This window comes from Phaethon aethereus, assembly GCF_964289735.1.
Source record: "Phaethon aethereus genome assembly, chromosome: 6".
Taxonomy (NCBI): Eukaryota; Metazoa; Chordata; class Aves; order Phaethontiformes; family Phaethontidae; genus Phaethon; species Phaethon aethereus.
Window position 1 is genome coordinate 10,548,865 of NC_138580.1, and position 11,410 is coordinate 10,560,274.

Consider the following 11,410-nt stretch of genomic DNA (forward strand, 5'->3'; position numbering starts at 1 on the left):
ATGTAGTATCACACTGCATTACTTAGCATCTCTTAAACAAAACAAAACCTTTTATTGAGCAGTTAACTTTCAGACAGGTTATGGCATTTGTAGAGTAATTAGCAACTGTAAAATATGACTAACTAAATAATTATTTTTAACTAAAAATATAGGCGCCTACATTCTTATGTATAAAACCTTTTTTATAAGCTGTACATGACCAGGGAATATTTTACAACAGAGCTTAAGACAGAAAATACTAATCAGGATTTTAAATGTCTGTAGTTATAGTCCTGTAAATGTTCTTGAAAATGAAATTAGTAGCTTCCAGAGAGGTGCATAACCTGAGAGGTGATGCAATGGTGTCAGTGGGAAGGAATGAGCTGATGGGAGAGCTACTGGGAGGCCTCAGGTGCTGTGCAAGTCATCCAACAGGCAGGAGAGAGACTAGCCCATTACTAAGGCCCTCTTTGTCCTGATATTGCTTTGGGTCAAGGACAATGGCTACAATGCTGCAAAAAGGAGGCGAAGTGACATTCAACTTCACATTGATGTAAAATAAGTACCAATTTAATAAGACTAAGCTTTTTAATAGAATTAAAGGATTATTCTCAATGAGAGTGCACTACTAATTTTGCTAGCACCTTACTAACTTCAAGAGTGCAGCGGTTTCAGTATCTAGGAGGAGGTTTTTCCCCAGGATCACTTACTGTGTTTCTTAACAAAATGCTCTTGATTGCTCACCTGGCTTCCCTTTAAATTTACACATCTTAAAAATGACTTGAGCGCCAACCCACTGGAGTTGATCTAGGTTCCCTCAAGTCTCATGAAACTTAGCTCATGTTCATCAAGAGCTTCTCTGAGTTGCAAGTCAGTGAGGTGTGAAATGCTTGTGGTTTGATGAGTCACAGAACTCTCACCGTGAGCCTTAATTAATCAATCTTTGCAAGGAATTTGAAATCCTTAGATGAAAGGCTCTGTAACTGCAAAACACTGTTATTACAATGGCCACCACTTGTATTCATGGGGACCTCACTTTTAACATTTTTTTTTGTACTGTCGCAATAGATTCCCTTTTATGTTGAAAGGGCAAGAGCTGTGTGTAAACATGTTCACCACCAAATACTTCTTACGTTGGTGGTTTAAAATAAACTATACTTGAAAAGCAACACAACTTTCCTTATAGCCATATCTCCCCAAGATGTGATCTTGTCAGGCTGCAGACATTAAACGAGGCTGGGCTGGGTCAGCACTAGGATAGGGAAACAGGCAATGATGCTAGTGATCAAGAAAATAAAGCATCTGAATCAAGATTCCTCCGCTGTGGTGCCCTTGCAGAGCACCAGCAGCCCATGAACTGTCCTCATGTACCACTGCAGCACGAATTAAAGCAAAAAACTCTGCTCTCTGTCAGTAAACAATCTCTTAATTTTTTGCACAGTAAAATTGCTGATTTAGCATACCACCAAAGTGTGTGATGCAGCTTCAGTGAAGGCAAAGAAATATACCCTAAAGAGTGTACAATCTGCATCCTAAGCACGGGTGTGTCAGTGGATGTGGCTGAAGAACAGAAGGAAAGGGAGGGGTATGAAGGATGATGTTAGAGTTATGTTTGATTTGTGTCAGATGTGGTTTTCATTTTCCCACACATAAGGTACTTTCCCTGGCTTGCATGTTCATGGCTCTCCATTTTATGGATAGACCCATTTCTCCTGGTACTTGGACCAGACTGATTTTCAATAACCATGTACATTCCTATTTGAGAGGGAATAATTTAGTGACAATAACTTGCACAAGTACTTAGAATTACGCATGGGAATTTAAGTCTCCAGGTTTGTCTTTGCTTATTTGGGATAGACACTTTGTATTCATGTTACAGATTAGATATTAAAAGAAAGAGACTGAGAGGTAATTAACTCATCCACCAACTAGATTGTCATATCTAGTACATGAAGTCTTTGAGGTGGAGAAATTTTTCTCACTCTGCTTGCAGAACTGTGTAGGACAATTACAGGTGGAATATGAAATTGTTATTGTAATTATAAATTAATTGTAATATTGTAATTATAAATAATTCCCAAACCCGGTGGGATTTGAGGTTGGTTTTGGAGTTGATACCCAAGCCCAGGGTATAAGGCTTTTCCTTTACTATCTGTCTTTAAAAATTGATGGTGAACATCGTGAGAAATTGCAGCAGGTCTGGATCCTGTAGGTGGCAAATGGAGACTACTGATTATGTTAAAAAGACACGTAGAAAGCAAACATTAAAAGACATGTAAAAGGACAGAAGGATGGTGCTTACTGCAATTCTCTATGAGTCAACTGAAGTACTAGTTCAAGGACATGATACTGCACTCGGTGTTTAAAACCAGTATTCTGAAATCCGTTGCAAAATATCACAAAGAAGGGTCACTATATAGATCTCGCAGTATGTGTGGACCTCTGTCTTCAGCAGTATACCCATGTAAAGGAAGTCTTGTCTATACAACACTCAAACATAATAATCTTTCTTACTTTTCCACTAATGCTATCTTCTGATCTTTCCAACTTGGCTTCTTTCCCATCTAGGTTTATCACTCACTTCTGATCATGTCTGGAAGGTTTTTGTAAACATAATTTTTGCATATCATACATGATCTGAGATCAGCTTAGTTTAGTTGAAGTTATAGTTTGGTATTTAGGATACCTGTGTAACTGGTTGTGCAAAAACTGCTCATCTATAACCTGGTAACGTGTGCCTGAAACTTCAGACGTAATAGGAGAAATGCTTCTTGGCTGATCCTAGTGCTTGGGATAGAGCAGAAGAAGGAAGACCACCCATGTAACTTCCATACTGAGGCAGTGAAGAGCTTGGAAATTCCCAAGCCACAGTTGCTCTAACTTCAATGGTTTTTACCCAAGCCTTAAAGGATCAGGTCATGTCCTAGCTCCTTAACAGCTCACACTTGTACCCCACTAGCAGAGAAGAAAAGCAAAGGAAAAATCATTTTGTACCTAGGGAACTCTACCATATGGAAATTATTGTCCATTGTTTCTATGCCTGTAAGTTCCTCTCACTGGTTTAAAGAACTTCAGTGCCTTAGAAAAAAGGGAAAAATAAAGCTTTGTCTATGAGTCAGCATCCAGGATCAAGGTGGTTTGGGGAGGAACAAGCCTGAGCATACAGCTGTGGCAGCCACGCCCCTCTAGGGCTGCTGAATTCAGCAACCGCTCACATAACCAACCATATCTAGGTTTTTCTACATAAACTTTTCATGAAGAAAGTAGTAGAACTGTATTTTTAAAAATATGCATTTCTCACAACCAAAGAGTTGCCAGGGCTTCCATGGTGGTGCAAGATAAAACTGTAGATGGGAACTTCAGGATAGAAAAGTATGTTTTTGAAATAAAGAAAGATAGAATTGAAACATCCAGTGTACAAATCCATGTGGTCTAATGAAAACTTTTTATTTCCTTTAAAAATACTTGATTATGATCATTAACCAGCCTTAAGGCCACTACCAATACCTTGCACAGATCCAAGACTTTCTTCATGTCATATTCATAAAATTATTTTAGTTGTTTTTGTGATTCTTCTGCATTTAACTTCCATTCCAAATTGGCTGCACTTCTATTGATTGAGTAATTTGGACTGGTAATATTTACTTTAATATTTGATATGTTTTCCAAAGAGTAGTCTTACTTATTTTTACATAGAATTACAATGGCATTGCAATGTCTGAACGGTGCAGTTACTAAGACTTTCTAGATGTGACAGAAGAGACATCAGATTTGTATCTCTCATAACTGTTGCTTCCATCTAGTGCATTTGTGAATTATTACCTTAGTTTCTCAAAGTCCAGTAAAAAATTAAAACTGATTAATTTAAATAAACAACATTGTCCCAAAGCCAAGTAGCTTAAATGTTCATTTTTTATTAAACAGTAGTTTCATTCACACTTTCAAATTACACTTTGTTCAAAGGTCTCATGAAAAAAAAAAACTTTTTTTTTCCCCCCTGTCCTTCTAAAATAAATGTTGAGAGGATTCAGCCTTCAAAGAGCTCATAGAATTTGAGATAGAAATAATCCAGAAGTATTTCCATGGTGATAGGAATACGGTCCAGGCTACACTTTAAGGAAATGGCATAAAAGCAAATGTTAGGGAAGTTAGATTAATAAGTAATCATTTTCACTGACAATAAAATCAAGTGGAATAGGCTAGATATGAGTGGAACGCATAAGTCATTGCTTTAAAAATGGGTTGGGGAAAGCAGCATTTGTTCAGGTTTGCATGGGATCCACACTTCAATTTTGGGTCATCCTCTTAAAAAATCAAGTTAATTATTGTTTGGAAAGGGAACAGAGTGAATTACTTTGGAAATGGAGGATTTACAGCAAAAGACATTGAACAGATGCAAATGGTTAAGAGGTGGAAAGTAAGAGCCTGCAAGACCACAAAGCTTTTATGGTGAAAGAAAAATAGTGGGTTTTGTTTACTGATATTGAGTTTTGTTTAGTTGTATGAATTAAGTGACACACAAATATTTTTATGACTGCATTTATTCTCCATAACAATATGAATGAGCCACTGAATAATAACAAAGTCCCTTGTGACTGCAGAAGAAGGGTGATTAAATTATAATCACACTGGATTAATTAATCTATAATATTTGTTCTTTATATGAAAGAGGAAAATCAGCTTTCAACATAAAGGTTATGTACTCATGAGGTCTGTGTCTTAATAAAGAAAAGGCTTTGGGAAAAAGCTTGACAAGCCCCCCAGATATGATATGTTGTAAATGTAGACAGAAGGTTATTACTGATATAAAATACATTCAATGTCATTATCAGCCACAACAAATAATCAGAGAGATGATAATGAATAATTAACATTTTTATTTTTCTGTAGTAATGTGTCTAATAGATAAGTGCACAACATTGAATTAATTTATTATGCTATAGCATTTTAGTAATGAAAACTGTATCATCAAAATATCTCTTCAGTGGTAGTGCAAGATATCAGCTTAAATAACTGATAAGGCTTATTCCTTTGTTTTCCCCACCCAATCGTACTGAAGATGCCCTGAAAGAAAGCAACTAGGAGAAATAACTATAATAATCTTGAAAGAAAACCATAATAAAAAAAACATAAAACTGTGACCTGATACTCTAGTCCCAGTAAATTTAAAAAATGCAGGGTATTTACAAAAAAAAACCCTCAATGTATTACATTAAATTTATACACATTTTATTTTGATGGGCACAAGTGTCTTTTTGAAACCCTGGAGCTGTGCACAGGCACAGCCTGTGTTTTTTGAAGCCCAAACTGTGATTTTTTTTTTTTTAACTTTCTAATAAAGCCCAATAATCAGACACCTAAAAGCCCTTGGACCTCAGCTTAGTTCAGTCCCATAGTCTGCAGTTTGGGCTTATCTCTAGCTACTGCTGGTGATTAATTATGGTGTGTTTTACAGAGTATTGCTCATGCTGATAATACTGTATGAAGTAAAGCTTTGTCTGTGTTTCAAAACAATTTTTTTTTTTTTCTTCTGCAGTACTCGGGGACCGCAGGCAGTGAGAGGCAGTCTGTGCCCTGAGAGTGTGAAGTATAAATCACAAGTAAAACTTCAGGGGTTAAAAATGAATGTGTGGGCTTCTACTGTTTAGTCAACAAGTAGCCACAAAACAGCATGAAATACTTTCTATGACAGGCGCCAACCCTTGAGGTTGTGGCTGAAGTGAAACACAGGCAAAAAATTTGAGCATTGCTGTCCTGTCCGCCAGCAGCCAAGCTAAGATCCTGGGTAGGGAAAGCAACTCTTGCACTGTGTTGGTATGTCAAATCTGAAGTGTCTATCAACACCACCGTATGTCTTGTTTTCATGTGATTCCTCTTTAACCTGCTGCAGTACTGTAGTCCTAAGGATGTCTGTGAGGATGAAAGGAGGCTACATGAACAAGTAAAGTAATGGAGGTACATATTTCAGGCAAAAACAGGAAGATGGGGATGGGATCTGGCATTTGGAAAGCTTGTTTTGATATGGTTTGTAGGCTTGGAGGTGCAATAGCCTGGTTAATCCTGCATGCTGTAAATTACACTAATGGTCCTCAGCAAGACCAGCACTTTTTTAGGATACTATAGAGGCAAAAACACATTGCAAATGCTCTGCTGCAGTCAGTGTCACCAACACATGGACCTCCTGGGGTTGTAGAGGGCACGCTGGTTTAGATGTGTCTGAAGACCAACACCTTAGTGGTTATGTTCTTGCTCTAAAAAGCTATGCACAGTGGACTTAAGTGCAGAAAGGTCTTCTTTCCACATATGTAAGCAAGAGTTTCTATCAGAAATGAGTTCCAGCTCAGAATGATCCTAGGGATTCGTGACCCAAGGATTCACTTTAATCCTCACCACTGAGTAAACTGCCAATGGTAAAGCCCACTTTGAGGAAAGGGAGATAGACCGAGTCATCTGTGGGTTACAAAAATATTTCCCTTAACTGGGTAAATTTAAGTACTCCTATTTTACAGAATCATTAAGGTTGGAAAAGTCCTTTAAGATCATCAAGTTCAACTATCAGCCTAACACCACCATGCTGACTAAACCATTTTGGGAGATTGCCAGCTGTTTGGGGAGTCTGCTCAGGTAGAATTCAGAAGCTCTATTGTCTTCAGTCTGTATCGCTCCTCAGGGCTCCCAGGCTGATATTTTTTTATGAACAGCTCCATCAGTTTCTCTTTCTGAGCAATATTTTAGCATTTTTTCTTTCTTTTTTTCTTGTTTTCCAAGGTCTTCTTATTAAATTATTATGCAACTGTGATACTAAATGTTATCTTTTGATTATAGTGCACAGAAGATGCAGATAAGACTTGAGGGGAGGGACAAACTATTTGTCTATCAGTGGACTATGAGAAGCAACAGAAAGCGAAGAGAGGAAGGTGATGCTTTTGATGAATATTTGTAGCTGAGCAAGACAGTGCACTAAATGGCTTTTCTATTTTCAGTATGGGAGCATACTTGTATTTCTAAAAGTAAAAGACTTTTACAAGACTCTAAATCAAATCTGAAGTTTAAAAAAAAAAAAAGGAAAAAAAAGATTTATAACTCTGCCTCCAGCAACTCACTGTTCCTTGCTAGCCAAATTCATCTCCTGTTTACTTTATTGAGTAAGGTCTAGTCCTCAGTTAAGAAAATTTTTGATCATCTTATTAGGCTATATGATCAGCAATAGCCTGAGGTAGTTTGCAGGAAGTGATTTTTTGGGTCTATCTTCCACCCTGCTTTTGTGCCTGTATCTGGGAGAGGAAATTATAAAGCACTGTGCCCCAGCACAAAGAGGGTAAAAACAGACACCAGAGATTAAAAAAAAAAATTACTTTGAAATGGGAAGTTAAATGAATAAACCTTCAAGCTTACTTTTAATACCACTTCATCAGTGGCTACTGTTTTCCTGATATAATGGTGGTGATTTGCTAATTGATTTGGTCATCAAAAAGGCTAATGACCCAGTCTACATTGGAAAGCAAAGCAATTCCTAATTCAGAAGGCCATGGGATGGAGTGGGTCCCTGTGGGCAATTTCCGCCAGACAAAGTGAGTCCCTGGTTCCATCCCTGTGGGCACAAAAACGCCCTGGACTGAGATGTCCTCACTGGGGCATGCAGAGCATGTTTGGTATTTCTGTCAATGCTCAATAGCAGGTGCAAGTCCTCTCTGTGCTGAAGGGGACCCTCCTGCAGGCATAAATTGATATTTAAGTTTTGTTCTTACTGGCAATATCATTTTTTCCTTTCTTTTTCTAATTCATGTTCAGGTAGAGCAAGGATTGCAAAATAACAGTTGACATTTAGTTCTTGTTAAAAAGTGGTCGTGTAAGCCAGTTTGATGCTGAGGAATGACTCTATTCCCTGATTAAAAAAGGTCTTTAACAAAGTATGCAGATTTATGTTTTGGAAATCTTGACTATCTTTCTATCTTTTCTCAAAGACAAATTTAAAAAAAACTAAACTGCTCCTGTCATCAAGCTAATGGCATAGTGTCCCATAACCCCTCTAAATCTAGTTATTATTGATCAGCTAATGCAATATTTAATTATACTCAGAGGGGAGTGGGACTTCTTCAGTGTGTGATTCATTATCCCTTATGAATGGAAACTTCTCAATCTTGGTAGATAACCAATAAACAAATGTTATTGATTGTTCTGCAACATCAAATAAGGATAATAAATATCACAATTTGGGTCTTGAATGTCACATTCAAGAGAAGCTTCATAACCATCCGTTAATGAGTTTCTAATCTTTGACCCCCTTGCTAATGCCAGCTGTGGTCTCTTCTTGATCATGACAACTTCCCTGTCATCACAAAATTACTCTGCCTTGGATTATCTACATTAATACAGATTGACAACAGGAAAATCTTAACAGAATTGAATGAACTGTACTAAAGCCACTTAGATAAAGAAGACAATTTAAAAAAAAAATAGTTTTAGTAGAAATTAAAGAAATGGCAAGAATAAAGAGTGAGAAAATGACAAACAGGTATAAGAAACATTTGTGTGAGAATATAAAAGAGAATTTGTCCTATTACTGAAAAAACTTCTTGATGGTTCATCCAAATAAAAGACTTTACCTTCTCATGAGAGTCTGGGCCAAGTTACCCACCAGAGTGCTCAAACACAATGCAGAATAATCAATAGCAGGGCACCAGCTCACCTGTGATAAGTTCCCACATATGCACTTGCTTCTCATGACAACCGTATATACCAAGTTAGCAGAGCCTTCTTCCTCATCTTCAAACAAGGCCAAGTTTGTTTGATTACATTTGCATTTACAGTGGGCTAAGAGTCAGCTGTGTAAAACAGCTGTTGATATTCCAAAGCTTGTTTTAGTGCTGTGTCTGAATATACCTGAGCCCTAAATCCAAAGCTGTAATCCTGAATCCTCCTGCTCAGCTACCACCTAACTCTGCAAGCTCTGCAGCTCATCCAGTCTTATTTAAGTTCTTAGCAGCAGTTATAGATTCACTTTCCTCGTCTATTCACTACTGTATGCTCTGTCTCTGGTCAAATTAATCCCAATTTTTTTTAAAAAAGTTTCTTACTTTCCTGGCAGTTAAGTTAAAATTTAGTGGCTGGGGCAGCAATGTTGTTTTGAAACCTCTCAGGCAGAGGAGAGAATTTCCTCTTTCTTATCTCACTTTTTGGACAAACTTTTAGCATCTTCTCTGGATGCTCTTTATAGGTCTGTGCTGTCTCCTTTTATGTACTTGGTTGTTTAAGGCCAATGTCTCCCTATACAAAAGGAATAAAGTCCCATGCAGATGCAGGCTGATGGAGGTAGATGCCTAAAAGCAGATTTTCAGAAGCTAATCTGTTTTCACTAAAGTCTTTAATAATGTCTGGTGCTTTTCAGGAGTCTAGCACTTAGCCAACTATAGAAAGAATACAAAATTAAGGTGTTCCACCTAAAACAAGAAAAAATAGAAAGGGAGTCAGCTACTGTAAGTAGCTGTAACTAGTTACAGATCTGTAAGGCCACACCTACGCAGTATAAGATTTTTGGACACGTACTTGGAAGTCAAATGTTCACAGTCAAGGTGCAGTCATCTTGACTTTTAGACTATCTCAATCTGTTCAATTTGCTTTACAGCAAATAGGATCTATTGCAGCTATTAAGTGAATGAAGTCAGGGTTCAAAATAAAACTAGATGACCTCTCCAAAGAGAAACTTGCCATTAGTTGTCTAAATAACAGAATTCTTCCAATTCCCCTAGCCCAAAGCAATCCAAAACCCTTTCCAAAACAGCTTTCACCAAACTGTCTTCTGCATGTTTTCATTCTAAGAAAGAATAGATTTGTCTGCTTTCTTGCATGAATAATTTCTAACCCAAGCATTGCATCTAGTTATCTTTCGTGCACTCGATATGTTGTACTTTCATTAAAAGTCTGCAATAAATAGTTTGTGTAGATTTACACCCTCATCTTTTTATTGCTGGAAATCTAATTTTAAAAGCTCTCTTGGGACTCTGCTGAAGCATTTGTGGAGTTAGATCCTTGGCATGCCTTTTTGTCACAGAAAACCACCCCACTGTCTGGGACAAATGACAGGAGATGCCCAGCAGCGTCAGAGCAGGAGGAATACAGCAAGGTATGGCTGGCAGAGCTACTGCATGGACTCCAGGCATCAGTTGTTCACCAGATGCCACTTTCTATCTTCACCAAAAAGTATAAAAATGTAACTGTCCCTTTCCACGCATAATCCTTCCTTAATTACAATTTCGATCTGGATTTCACCCTGTGCCCATCATTATGAGCTCTCAAGTCCCTTGTCATATATACAAGCAAGCCCAAGGCTGGACCGACCTGCGGCAATGTCCTTCATACAATTTCTTACTCTTCCCTCAGTATCAGCCACAGTACATAAAAAAGAACCACTAATAGAGTCTTTCCACATTAAAAGAACAAGTAGAATGTGAAAAGTTATTAGAGAGAGAACAAAACAAAAACCATCTTCATACTCCTGTGTAGATCTGTGCTCCCACATCTTGAATGCTGAATCTGTGAGACCATAAAGCAGAAACTGGAAAAGGTCAGAGAAGAAAGATGAAGAACACAAAAGATAAGGAATGTGTTCCATAGACCGGGTAACTTCTGGCTGGGATGTTGGAGAGGATATAAAATGAGTATAGAAATTTTTGCAGGCTGTATCTGCATTTTCTAATTCATTTCAGAGTAGAACTATTTTGAAATGGATTATCTCCATTTACCACATGCTAAATAGGTTGTCAAAGCAGTTTTGGTACAAGTACTTGATACTCAATGGTGAAATTTGTTTACAAGCCACTATGTAAACCTCCCCACAGCACATTTCCCTACTGTGCACCTAATAGAAATATCACCCCAAGTATTTACTATAAGGAAATTAGATATCGATAAGGATTGAACAGAGGTGGCAGTTTCACTTCCTATCATTAGAAATGCCAATTCCACTCCTCCTCACCAAGTTATTTCCTTTAGAGACAAGAGCAGCTCGCAGAAGTGACTCTGTTGCTCTAGGACTTCTCCTGTGTTGACTCCAAAAGCTGGAGTGGGAAGGGAAGCCCTGTGACCGTTATTGCCCTGTGACTTCCAGTCTCTTCTGTGTTAGTAACTGTAAGATTATGTGGGTGTGCAGTCACAGTGATAAACATAGAGAAAAGCCAGATCAATACGCAGTTCTACCCTCTCTGCTAGTGGACCACACCGAGATCAGAAATGGGGTACGGTACGGAGCCTGGACTGATCGTGTCTGCTGAGAAGGCAGAACCAGAGCAGAGCAGGGGCAGGAGCAAAAGGCAATAATGTGGGGTGGGAGAAGGGGATGACAGTGATGTCCCCCAAATTAACGTTTGATCCCCTTTCAGTGTGGACCAGACTGTATGTTGGGACTTATAAAACCGATGATTCTATGCCACAA